The sequence below is a fragment of the Microtus ochrogaster genome, linkage group LG9 (assembly GCF_000317375.1).
Source record: "Microtus ochrogaster isolate Prairie Vole_2 linkage group LG9, MicOch1.0, whole genome shotgun sequence".
Classification (NCBI taxonomy): Eukaryota; Metazoa; Chordata; class Mammalia; order Rodentia; family Cricetidae; genus Microtus; species Microtus ochrogaster.
Genome location: NC_022034.1, coordinates 13,428,315 through 13,440,080, shown reverse-complemented (window position 1 = coordinate 13,440,080; position 11,766 = coordinate 13,428,315).

Below are 11,766 nucleotides of genomic sequence, written 5' to 3'. Positions count from 1 at the left end.
GGATGCTCACCTTACTAGACCTGGATGGAGGTGGGTGGTCCTTGGACTTCCCACAGGGCAGGGAACCCTGATTGCTCTTTGGGTTGACAAGGGAGGAGGACTTGATCGGGGGAGGGGAGGGAAATGGGGAGGCGGTGGTGGGGAGGAGGCAGAAATCTTTAATAAATAAATAAATTAAAAAAACAGTAGAAAAAAAGAAATAAGGCAGGCTATGACTTATATATAAGAAAGAATAAGTCTCTGTGTATTTATGTGGGAACTGGGTGGAGCCCTCCTCTGCCCCATAAAGAGTAATAAAAAATCAACTACACATGTTCACTGAACAAAGAAGTGATGAAGATAACTCCTTTCTCCTTGTATGTGTAGGAAAAGCTAGAAATTTCTTGTGCCTCCCGCTGTTCCCCATGCCCATACTCTACCATTCGTCCTCCTGATATGCTGTAGTGCTCTGTGGATTTTCCTTACGTCATGTATTATAATACCTAGGTAATTGACAGGTCCCATCGTCATATGATATAGGCCATTATCACCATTTCTGTCAAAATCTATCTACTGATTTGTTATTCTCTTGGTTACAGGGTTGTTATTTGGTAAGCCCCACAAGAAGACTGGACAATCTACATTATAATGGTTGATTCGAATCATTTTAAGGGTCAGGCAAATTCAGAGACTCTTGTGCAAATAACAGGCTCTGGTAAGGGAGTGTTTCTGCTAGAGTTGAAAGCACTTTCTTTCTAGGAGGTACGACGTAGGGGTGGGTCTCTCCCCAAACTGCTGCCACACTTTCAGGACCCAGAACCACCTACCAGCAGACACAGAATTGGTATCTGACACTTCTTGCTTTGTTGTCCTAGGCTCAGCTTCTGGCAGTCACAGTAAATCCTGTCGGTGTCCAGATCCCTCACTTCCCTCAGCTGCTGGCAACCGCTGTATTGTTCCCAGAGCACTAGGCTTTGTGTAGTGTCTACATAGGCATTTGATTTATAGTTTATAGTTTAGCCCCAGACCTGCCGATGCTCCCTCACCTGGCTGGCATTAGTGGATACACTAGGACCCCAAATCTATCTGGTAGCCAGAGAGGCAGGGATGTCTCTTCCAAGTATCTTCTTTATTGACCAGGTGGTTACAGCCTGGCCTTGGAAATACTGACTTGGCGAGCTAACTAACTTTTATTACCTTGTTTCTGAAGGAAACTTTTGACTTGTTTTCCAAGAGAATTCCAAGTCACCCACTGGAATCCAGCCCAGTGTGAACCCCAAATACTTGGTACTCACCAATCCGAAACTCCATAGAGGAAAAGACCACATGTGGCCAACCAATGCCTAGCAATCAGCAAACAGGAAGACAGGCAATTGGAAAGTCCACCCACACGAGCATGGAGGCTGGAAAATAGCAGCCAACAGAATCCTTCAAGGACACTTTGGGGCAGTCTGGGAAGCTCAGCATAGCTGTCATTATCTGGGAGGCAGCAAGAGCCAAGGGTGGTTCAGGGGCTCAGCAATCAGTAATAGGGTAGCTTGGTTTCCACAAAAAACATCACGCTGATCATACAGCCTGAAATGAAGGCCCATGAGTAGCTGGGAGTGACAAGAGCTCTTAACCAAGCAGCTCACAATACCCGAATCAGTGCGAGGGGCAGCGGGTCACAGGCAATCTTTCAGAGACCTTCCTTAGAAAGGAAGAAACAACATTAGTATTTTGCTTGCTTCTCTGTGAAGACATGACTTATGTACTGTGGTTTAAAAAAGAAAAAAAAGGGGGGGGGGATAATTTAGAATCTCATGTCCCTTTTGTAGCTATGCAAGTTATAAATTATAGTGTTAGAAAATGTAGCCGTTTTAGTTCCCAGTGGGTCCTGTTCTTTGTGTGTGTATTTATCCAATTGTCTGATTCACTTAAGTTTCTAACTACAGGGTCTTGTTCCGGGTTTTCCAAATGAATAGTTCTAAAAAAGTCAAAGCAACAATCAATTTTTTAAAACCCAGATTTGCTGTGCTCGAAGTCATGTGAGGATAGTTACATGATTACCCAGAACTGCTCCAACCTGGAGACAAAAGGCCCTGGCAACACCCGCTAGCAACCACAATCGTCATGTTTCTTTGCTTTGAATGGTTCTCCATCCTTCATTGGGGTCGGAGATCAGCCTGATATTGATCTCCTGGGCCCTGTTCAAAGTCAGATGACGGATCTATGTGGGATGATAAGTAGATAAGGATTATAAATTCACCTTGAGAATAAACACAAATAGCTCTCTGACATCTTTTACAAGAAAGGGAAGTTAACCGATTTCATAGCAAGCAATCTTCTTCCCTTCCCAGCTATTACATTAGCTAACAAGCCACAAACAGGCTTTTTATTGGATTTTAATAATTTTTAAGCTGCTAAAAGAATTGTAGAGCTCCTTTTTAAAAACCATCTCCTCCAATCTGTACCAAGAATCCTTGCTTCAGACTTCTTTTGTATTACACTTATTTATTGTGCGTGAGAGGGGAGCATGCCTGTAGAGATCAGAGAAGTACGTTTTCTTCTTCCAAGTGGGTCCTGATCAGGCTTATGCCACCACCCCATCTTATCACCTCAAAACTGAGGACCTCTAAAAAAATAAAGAGGACATACAATCCCATACTTGCAAAATAATGTTCTCTGCTTCTTCCAGATTCCAGTTATGCCCTACCTTTCATTTATGAAATAAAAACTGCAAACATAAATTTGATTTAACCTTACAGACTATGCAGCATTAAGAATACCTACCAATCTGGGATGTAGAGAAGGCAAATTATTAATAAATGGGGGTAATTTTATCACCCCTTTGCTGTTCAATCATCTCGTCTTGTTTGTTTACCTGGACTGGGGTCAGTCTTGATTGGCAGCTTGATGGGAATTAGAATCACCATGGAAACTGAGCTCTGGGCGTGATGGTAGGATGATATTATCTAGGCTAGGTGAGCTGAAGTAGGAAGACATACCATAAACATGGGCAGTGTCATCCCATGGGCTGGGGTTCAAAGCTGAATTAAAAGGTAAACGTGAACTGAGCACGAGCATCTGTCATTCTCTGGTCCCTAACTGATAACATAATGGTCCAGCTGCCTCAATGGCCTGCTACCACAACCCCACCTCCATCCCCTAGTGATGGACTATACCCTCAGATTATGCACTACAATAAATCTTCCCTGCCTTATGTTTTCATCAGGTATTTTGTTGTGGCAACAGCAGAAGTTGGACCTCTATCCAGCTTCTATGTGCAGGTATTTAGTGGATGTCTCTCATGATCCGGATACTTACCCGGGTCTTGAGACTGTTTAAAAACAAAGCATATGTTCTCTTCCCTCTTACAGTTAATGTTTCGGTGAACTGAGAGAAGCAATCCTGACGTGAAAGGGTGATATTTTCTGACATATGCTTTAATAATGTGAGATCAGGATATTCTTGAAATGCAAAGAAAGGACATCACAACACATCAATCAAGGGCAACCTCTCAAGTCTTAGGTGTTGTGGAAACTAGAATGCACCTGTTGTCACATGCCAGAACTCAACCGCAAGAATAATTATCCCCACAACATGTGATTATTTTAAAAAATCCTATTAAAAATAAAGGTGAAGTTTGCAGGGAGACCTCTCTATTACATTTTTCAAGGTCTTGTGAGTGTATAATTATTTTTAAATAAGTTTTAAGAAATGTTACCATCAAGTCAATACTGAAGGAGGGTCCTTTCAATATCGTGTTATGCAGGTCTGACTCTTGTGTGCATGGGGCCTGCACAGTCACATAAGTAAGGGCCCTGCTCAAAACATCTAGAGATCCTTTTAATGCTCACTGATAACTGTCTCTATATTTATTCAAGTGAATTCTCTCCAGATCCAATGGATTTATATTCACATTGGTTCAAACCCTACTTCTGGTACCAACGGATATTCCAGTTTCTTTTCTGTTGCTGTAATGAAACTATGAGAAGGAACAACTGGAAGATGAAAGAGCTTGTTCTTCCATTATAGATTACAGTCCATATTTAAGGGAGGCCAAGGCAAAAATCTGGAGACAGGAACAAAGGTAGAGAGTACAGAGGAATGCTCCCTACTGGCTGTGTACCCTGGCTTGCTCAAATGCCTTTCTTATACAATCCAGAACTATCTGCTTGGGAGCAGCATGGGCCACAATGGTCTGGACCCTCCTCCATCAACCAGAAATCAAGGAGATGCCCCCACAGACCAATGTGATGAAGGCAACTCCTCAATTAAGAGTCTCTCTTCCTCGGTATATCTAGGTTTGTGGTGAGGGGACAGAACTATGACAACCTTCTCAGTTATTTTAACACCGTCCCTGCCGATTAGTCTTGTGCATGGTCTCGAAATTATGTAATTGTGTCTGCTATCTTCAAATGAGTTTCTTACATTTTAAGAAATGAAGGTTTGTTTGATAGGGGGGGTCTCCAGAGAAAGAGGCCTGGGTTGAGAACTGCATAAAGAAAGAACTCAGAAAAATTGAGTGTGAAATTAGATACCCAAAGGCATATTGGTTCCTATAAGTCACCTATGTCCAATGATGATTCTTCCTGCAGCATTAATATTCTAGAAGGGACTAAAGGACCCTGTATACTAGTCTTAATGAATAATCATGTCCTGCTACTAAGCCCACTAATATGGACTTTGAGTTGTGATAAAATAACTTTCTGTTCTTGTAAGCCAACAAATTTGTTATGGCATCATATGCAACTGAAAAATAACTTATAGACTGCATTTTAAGAGGTAAATTTGTATTATTTTTAGTTAAATATGAATATAAATATAAATAATACCACACTTATGCTTGGGTCTGCAGGTGCCCAAGTAGGCCAGAAACACCAGATCCTCAGGGGGTAAAGTTATAGGCAGTTGAGAGCAGCCTAGAATGGATGATGGGAAGTTAACTCTGATCATCTAGAGGCGCATATACACCTAACCTCTGTGCTATCTCTCCAGCTCCAACACACTACTGGTGTTTAAGGACAATACCCCTAGGGCATAAATATACAGATAGAAAACAGGATTTGATGGAGGTAAGCTGTGGAGTCTCCAACATTTAAAAATAGGAAGAAAAAAGTTGTCCAAATGGAGAAGTAACTGCCCCCTATGCAACACCACCGATGTGCAGTTGGAAATACTCAAATAGAACTAATTCTCTAACATGGAGATTGTAGGTGATTTCTCAGGAAATTTGTATAGCTTGATGGGCGTGGTCGACCAGTAGGCTGGAATTAACCAGACCAGCTCAAAAACAATGAATATAATTTAATAATTGGAAACGGAGAAACTCACATGACCGGGGTTTAGCGAGCACCACACTCAGCCAGCCGAGAGAAAGCAAGAGCACCTGGATCCCCAGGTCTTTTTTCCCTGACCCCAGGTGACCACACCCTAACCAAATGTGATTGGCTGAGCTTCCCCATCAATAGTTCTTAGGAAATACACATATTTCTGCTAATTATGTGTGTTAACATTCCATCCATCTCATGTGTAGCCCAAGGGCAGGGCAGCCAAACTAAGACCTTGGTGCATCATGTGGGACAGTCACCTGACAACTATTTGATTTGTCATGATAGCAAACATTTATAAAAGAGAAAACGTTGCTACCAACACTGAGAAACAGGGCAAATGAAACAACTCACTGCTCCTTAATGCCAGTTTGAGAACTAGAGTGCACAGGCTATGCTATGATGGCTTTAGGTCCTAGCTCTAAGTAGAAATGAGCCTTGTCACGCATCTGATACATTTGTTCTTGTCACAATTAGTCTTATGCTAGACTATGTAAATCTTTGGTAAATTCAATCTCTGCTTCCAAAACTGAGAGGTTCCCGGCTGAGTTGGGAGTCTAAGTGCATCTTCACTTTTAGTGATTTGAGTTCATGTTTTCTTCATACAAAGCAGAATTAACTGATGGCATAGGCAGTCTTTTAATGAAATAATATAAGCCAAGTTCAGGGAGTAAAATGTTCTTGCTTAAGTCAGGTTGCCTCACTGAGGTGAGGGAGTTGGGTGCCGGGTTGGCTCACATGCTTAAAAGCCAATTCTTCTTCTGTAGAAGGCAGGAAATTCACATGCATTCCCAACTCCACAGCAACCCATTCAAGCCAGAAATGATGCTGAGGATGGCTGGCCGGATGCTGTAACGATTTCAGATTATTATTATTTTTTTCTTTTGCTTCTTTTCCACCATCTCTACCCCTCCTCTTTCTTCTAAAAAGAAAAAAGAAAGAAAAAGAGAAATAAAGAATGGAAAGGAAACAAAAACAGAAAAGAAAAAGTCTTGCTACCACAGATAATTGAGGCAAGGCCATAAGATCCTCCCAATAGACAGGGTATATTGAGCCAATTCAAAGGCGGGTGAACAGCAGCTGTGGTCCCGCTGGGGAGATGAGTTCAGAGGTGGCTTCTGCACTGCCAAGCATCAGCAGACTTTTCATTTCATCTTTCCTATCAACACTAAACAAGTGTAGACTTAGGGAAAAACCTACCTGCTGCAATTTTAGCAGCTGTCTGTGTGACAACACGGACAAGAGAGGAGAAAAGAAAAAGAACTGGAGAGAAATGATACTTTTCAGTGTTTCATTTCTTTTTTTAACAGACAGATGTGAAACAGATTGACCTTTTATTACTTCTGAGTTGAACAGCTACCTCTCTTTAAAGCTTCAATTATATTATAGGCTTTAATAAAAATGATGTTGGGAGATACCATGGTAACTTAGGCAACGAACCCAGCCAGGCTGTTCCGTGGGTTGGGCTATGACCATAAACATCTGCAGCTTTATCAAACTGGCATCAGAAAGGACTAAGACACAGTGAGTTTCCTTAATTTTCTAACCACAATTAGAAAAATTGATTTTTTAATGAAATATTAAGTATAAAGAGAGGGAAAATAAAAACAATGTGTGTATATGTGTATGGCAGATTAATTCATTTGATGTATTTTCTTAAGTGTGAAGGAAAAGATTAGGGTTTAATCAGATATGAAATCATTTATAATTCTATGGGAAATAATGTTATGTTCACAGTTAAAGAAAGATTTAGTAGTCTACTCATTTAAAGTCTTTTTGGTGGTGAGAAATTATTCTGAGATCTGAAAAAAGTGGTTATAATAAAGTTAGAAGGGATAGAAGTTATTAATCAGAAGTTATAGCCACATGAATCCAACTGATAAAAACAGTTGATGTTATATGACATCATATTAATTTAATGTATAAAAACAACAGGTATTATGTAGCATTATTGGAGTCCAGTTGAATTACATTTCATGTTCTACATGGTTTCAAGTGTTGACTGGTGTGGCAAAGAAATGAAAAAAAAAGACAGACAAATGGACATAAAATACTGGTAACTGGTGGTCTGGGCTCTCAGATTGAGAGGCTGCAGCTCCCTGGAACTCAGCAAGTTTATTACATAGAATTGCATAGGGAGGTGAGGTTATTGCATGTAACTGAGCAATAAGTGGGGCTACACATATAGATAGAAAAACAAGGGGGCTGGGTTAGCCTATCCAGCTGATCCAGGAGGCAGGTTCAGCTAATTTCAGGAGGTGCAGTCTCTGTAGGGGAGCAGTCTTCAGGTTGTGAACATCCAGGGAGAGAAAGCCATAATAGACATGTTCTGTACACACACTATTCTTTCTCAGACCCAAGGAAGGCTTTGTCATTCTTCTAAGCCTTTCCCAGGGAAGGTTTTGCCATTGCTATAGGTTTGAGGCATTGGGGTCCTTGACAGCATTGTCCCTATAGCTTCACTCACTCCCTACAATTATATGTTTGAGTGTGCCTACTCAGAACACAGGAATAATGTTCATGTTAGCTATCTTAAAGTTTATAATCATATATTCTCTTCATGCGTTTTTCTGTTCTGTTTGTTTCACAGATTTATAGAACGTCACAATTTTGCCTGCTTGCCCTCATTCCTGAGGTAAAGTCCATCATTCCTGTTGTTGCAGCATGCTTCACTGACATCAGAAATGGATTCTTCAGGTCTCCAATGCAGACTGAAGACTAGTATCTCTCCAGGAATTGATCAGGACTCCAGTGCTAGATTAGGACTGCAGAGACAGCCAGCCTCATGGACCGAACAACTCCTAGGTTCTCAGCTTCTCTATTGTGAGACAGCCATTTTTGTACTCTTTAGGCCATATCAAGAAAGCTAATCTAATAAATTATATAATATATATATATATATATATGTGTGTGTGTGTGTGTGTGTGTGTGTGAGTGTGTATAGCGATGAGGCCAGCAAGTCTGCTTTTCATCCCACCCGGCTCTCACATGGTTAGCTTTACACCCAAAATAACAACACACAAATTGTATTCTTTTAAACCCTGCCTGGCCCATTAGCTCTAACCTCTTACTGGCTAACTCTCACATCTTGATTAACCCATTTCTTACCGGGAAGATTCTAACCTGCGTCCATCTCGGAGAGGAGAGCTATGGCGTCTGCCTCACTTCCCTTCTTCCCAGAATTCTGTTCTGTCTACTCTGCCCACCTAATTCTCTGCCCTATTAAAAGGCCAAGGCTGTCTCTTTATTAACCAATGGAAGTAACACATAGATAGATGACCTTCCTCCATCGTGTGTGTGTGTGTGTGTGTAGTTAGGTAGGGAGATAGATAGATGATAGATAGATAGATAGATAGATAGATAGATAGATAGATAGATAGATAGACAAATAGATAGATATCCATTCATTATAACAGTGCTATGATCTTAGGGGACCCTGAGTAATAGCAAAGTATGATCTTAGATAGAAACACAAGAGTGTGGCCACATCTCAAGAGGCTTTCTGTGAACACAAAGAGGAACCATGCAAAGCATCTAAGGAGAAACATGGTTCTCTACATTGTGTTGCTAAAGAGACCGGAGTAAAGTTTGGGGAAAGAAGATTTCGCTGTCATTTTTTTACCTGATGCTTTACAGCTTCTATCTGGCCTCTAGAATTCTGTGAGTTAAAAGGGCCAGGATTGAATCATGGTGGTGACATGTCCAATGCTGTCTGCTTCACCTTTCTCTGACCAATGCTGGAAATAAGTTAACAAAGAGCTGCACAAAAAGGGTTATTGCTCTGTTTTATTAATGTCAATTTACCCATCCTTAAAGGAAGGGGGGATCAACCATTTTTAAAACTCACTTCAAGAGAGATGATGAGACTCACCTATGCCATGGTCAGTCTGTGTCATTAAGTATAAATGAGTTCGTGATGGGAAAAGTCCAAGCTTCATTATATTAGTCTTAATTTGACTGTTTATTTTTAGACAGCTAATTTGCCTTCACATTCCCAACCTTTGAAACACAACCAGCTCCTGATGTCTTGGTTTGCCCTGCTGGGAGTGTCACTGGACATTCTCCTGATGGAGCCACAAAGCAATGAAGACTGCTAGATTAAAAATAAATCTCTTCATATATCTGTGATTAACTGGTGAGTATACTAAGGAGTCACGGCAAAGCAGAAATAAACAGAAAAGGTTAACAATAAAGGACATGGGGTGACGATTGACAAGGCAGGAAGAAGACAGACAGCATACCCAACACTGCCGTCCTGTATTAGCCCGTTTGTTAAATAATGGGAGAAAGTACTTCCACCTTAAGATTTACACATTTCACGCTCTTCTGATTCTGACCTTTGTACTCAGGCTCAAATACATGCTAAGGAGAAAAACTGTCAATTATGGAAACAAGAGGCAGTTCAAAGTAGTTTTGTTAGGACTGAGTAGCACCTATGTAACCTTAGAAGGCAGTCTTCCTAATAATGTCTATTTCCAGTTTGAAGGATAATATGCACCTATATAATTATATGTACACATACATAATTATATGTATTAAATTAAATTTATATTCATATCAAATTTCTGACAGCTTTCTTACTTCACTTATCACCCAAAAGATTTTCTTAAAGAAAGCTCTTTTGTCTAAAGGTTTGAAGAATAAAAGGCTAGGGTGAAAGACTTGTTGATAGGAAATGTGGTTAATATCATAGACAAAATTTAGGATTATACCTTTGAGGGAAAATGTTGGATGAATAAGAGACATTCTAAACAGAAATATGTTGTCTCGTTGTCAAAGATGCCTATCAGGAAAGTTTCATTGACTTTACTAAGGTCCGGGGGATGGTGTTCTTGCACAGAGATCTGATATCAGAGAATAGACACAAAAACACCAAGAAGTCAAAGCTTTAAATGTGAGTGATGGGCAGAGTGTTTATGATGGCTGGCTTTAATTATCTTTAAAAAGAGAAAAAGCCAGGTGATAGTGGTGAACGTCTTTAATTCCAGCATTTGGGAGGCAGAGGCAGGCAGATCTCTGTGAGTTTAAGGCCAGCCTGGTCTACAAGTGCTAGTTCCAGGATAGGCACCAAAGCTACAGAGAAACCTTGTCTCAAAAAACAAAATAAAATAAAATAAAAAAGAAAGAAAGTGTAGGGTTAGCCCAGCCTTAGGGGGCGTGTCCGCCTCAGGCGAATGTTTACATATAAATTTGCCAGGTGTGCGCCCAGCCGCCCCTTCTGCTTCCTGTTCTCCGTGGGAACCATGGTACTGTAAGTCTAATTTCCCCATTAAAGCTGTGTATACTTTTTACAACCTGCCTGCATTCATTTACACCGCTACATTTTGGCATCCAACGTCGGGCAATCTTCTCCCGGCCCCGGCATGCGGGGGGGGGGGGAGGTGGGGGGGGAGCTCAATCTTTACCAGTCTTTGAGAGCAAGATTAGCTAATGGAGCTCAGGAAGCACGTTTGGACTCCAGCGCATAGCCGGCTAGCTGAAACAGCGCGTTCCCGGGTGCCGCTTTTTAGTTTGTGACTCGGGCCCCAGTGCCAAGTCTGAGCTACACTTCACTTGGCCATACACGCCCATTCCACCCCACCTGCTCCCCGGAGCAATTAAACCCTCCCTGCCTGCCTTGGCATTTGGAGCAGAATCCCGGAAGCTCAAGTACCTGCGGTTTTGCAACAAAAGCAACCGCAGCGGCAGATTTGGTATGATTCAAAGTGACCCCTTCCAGGACCACTCTAACTCCTCAGGCAGAACAATAACTTTCAGTTTTGAGTTGATTCAGACCACCTCTCCACGTGGACTCAAGTGGACTCTTTTGCCACCACTGGCAGGAACCGGTCATTGCAGGTAAAAAAATTTTTTTTTTAATAAATAAAATGTCTGAAAAACGTTACTATTCGGGACTTTAAAAGCCTTTTTGAGTGTACCATATGGGAGATTTTACAAGAGGTGTCTATCACCCCACATCTATGAATCTTTCTGAGATTCGTAGTTTTCCTTGGTACTATGTGGTTTGATAATAGAAATATGATAAAGTCTTTACGAGATGAATCCAGGATTCTTAAGGCAGAGATTGAATGCTTAAAAACAATTGAGAATGACAAAAATCTTCTCAAGAATCAGTTTGAAGTTCTCCAGGAAGAGAACAGATCTTTGTTTAACATGACTCGGTCAACTGAGCAAAATTTAGAAAGGGTACAGGCTGATGTTAAGGAGAAATTCATTACTATGGAAGAAGGAACAGCTGCTTTGGATCGTAAGCTTCAGCCCCTTTCTGTAGGAACTGAAACATTAACTGAGAGACTCAAAACTGCTGAATGTGACAATCGAATTTTGTCTAAAGCTTATGACAGATTGTCGGAAAGATTGTCAATACAAGAAGGCACAGTTTATGCCATAAAAATTATGTCCAAAGATGAGAAGTTATCTCTAATGGACAAACTTCATACTTTAGAATCCTCAATGAAGGCTTTGGAACATAATT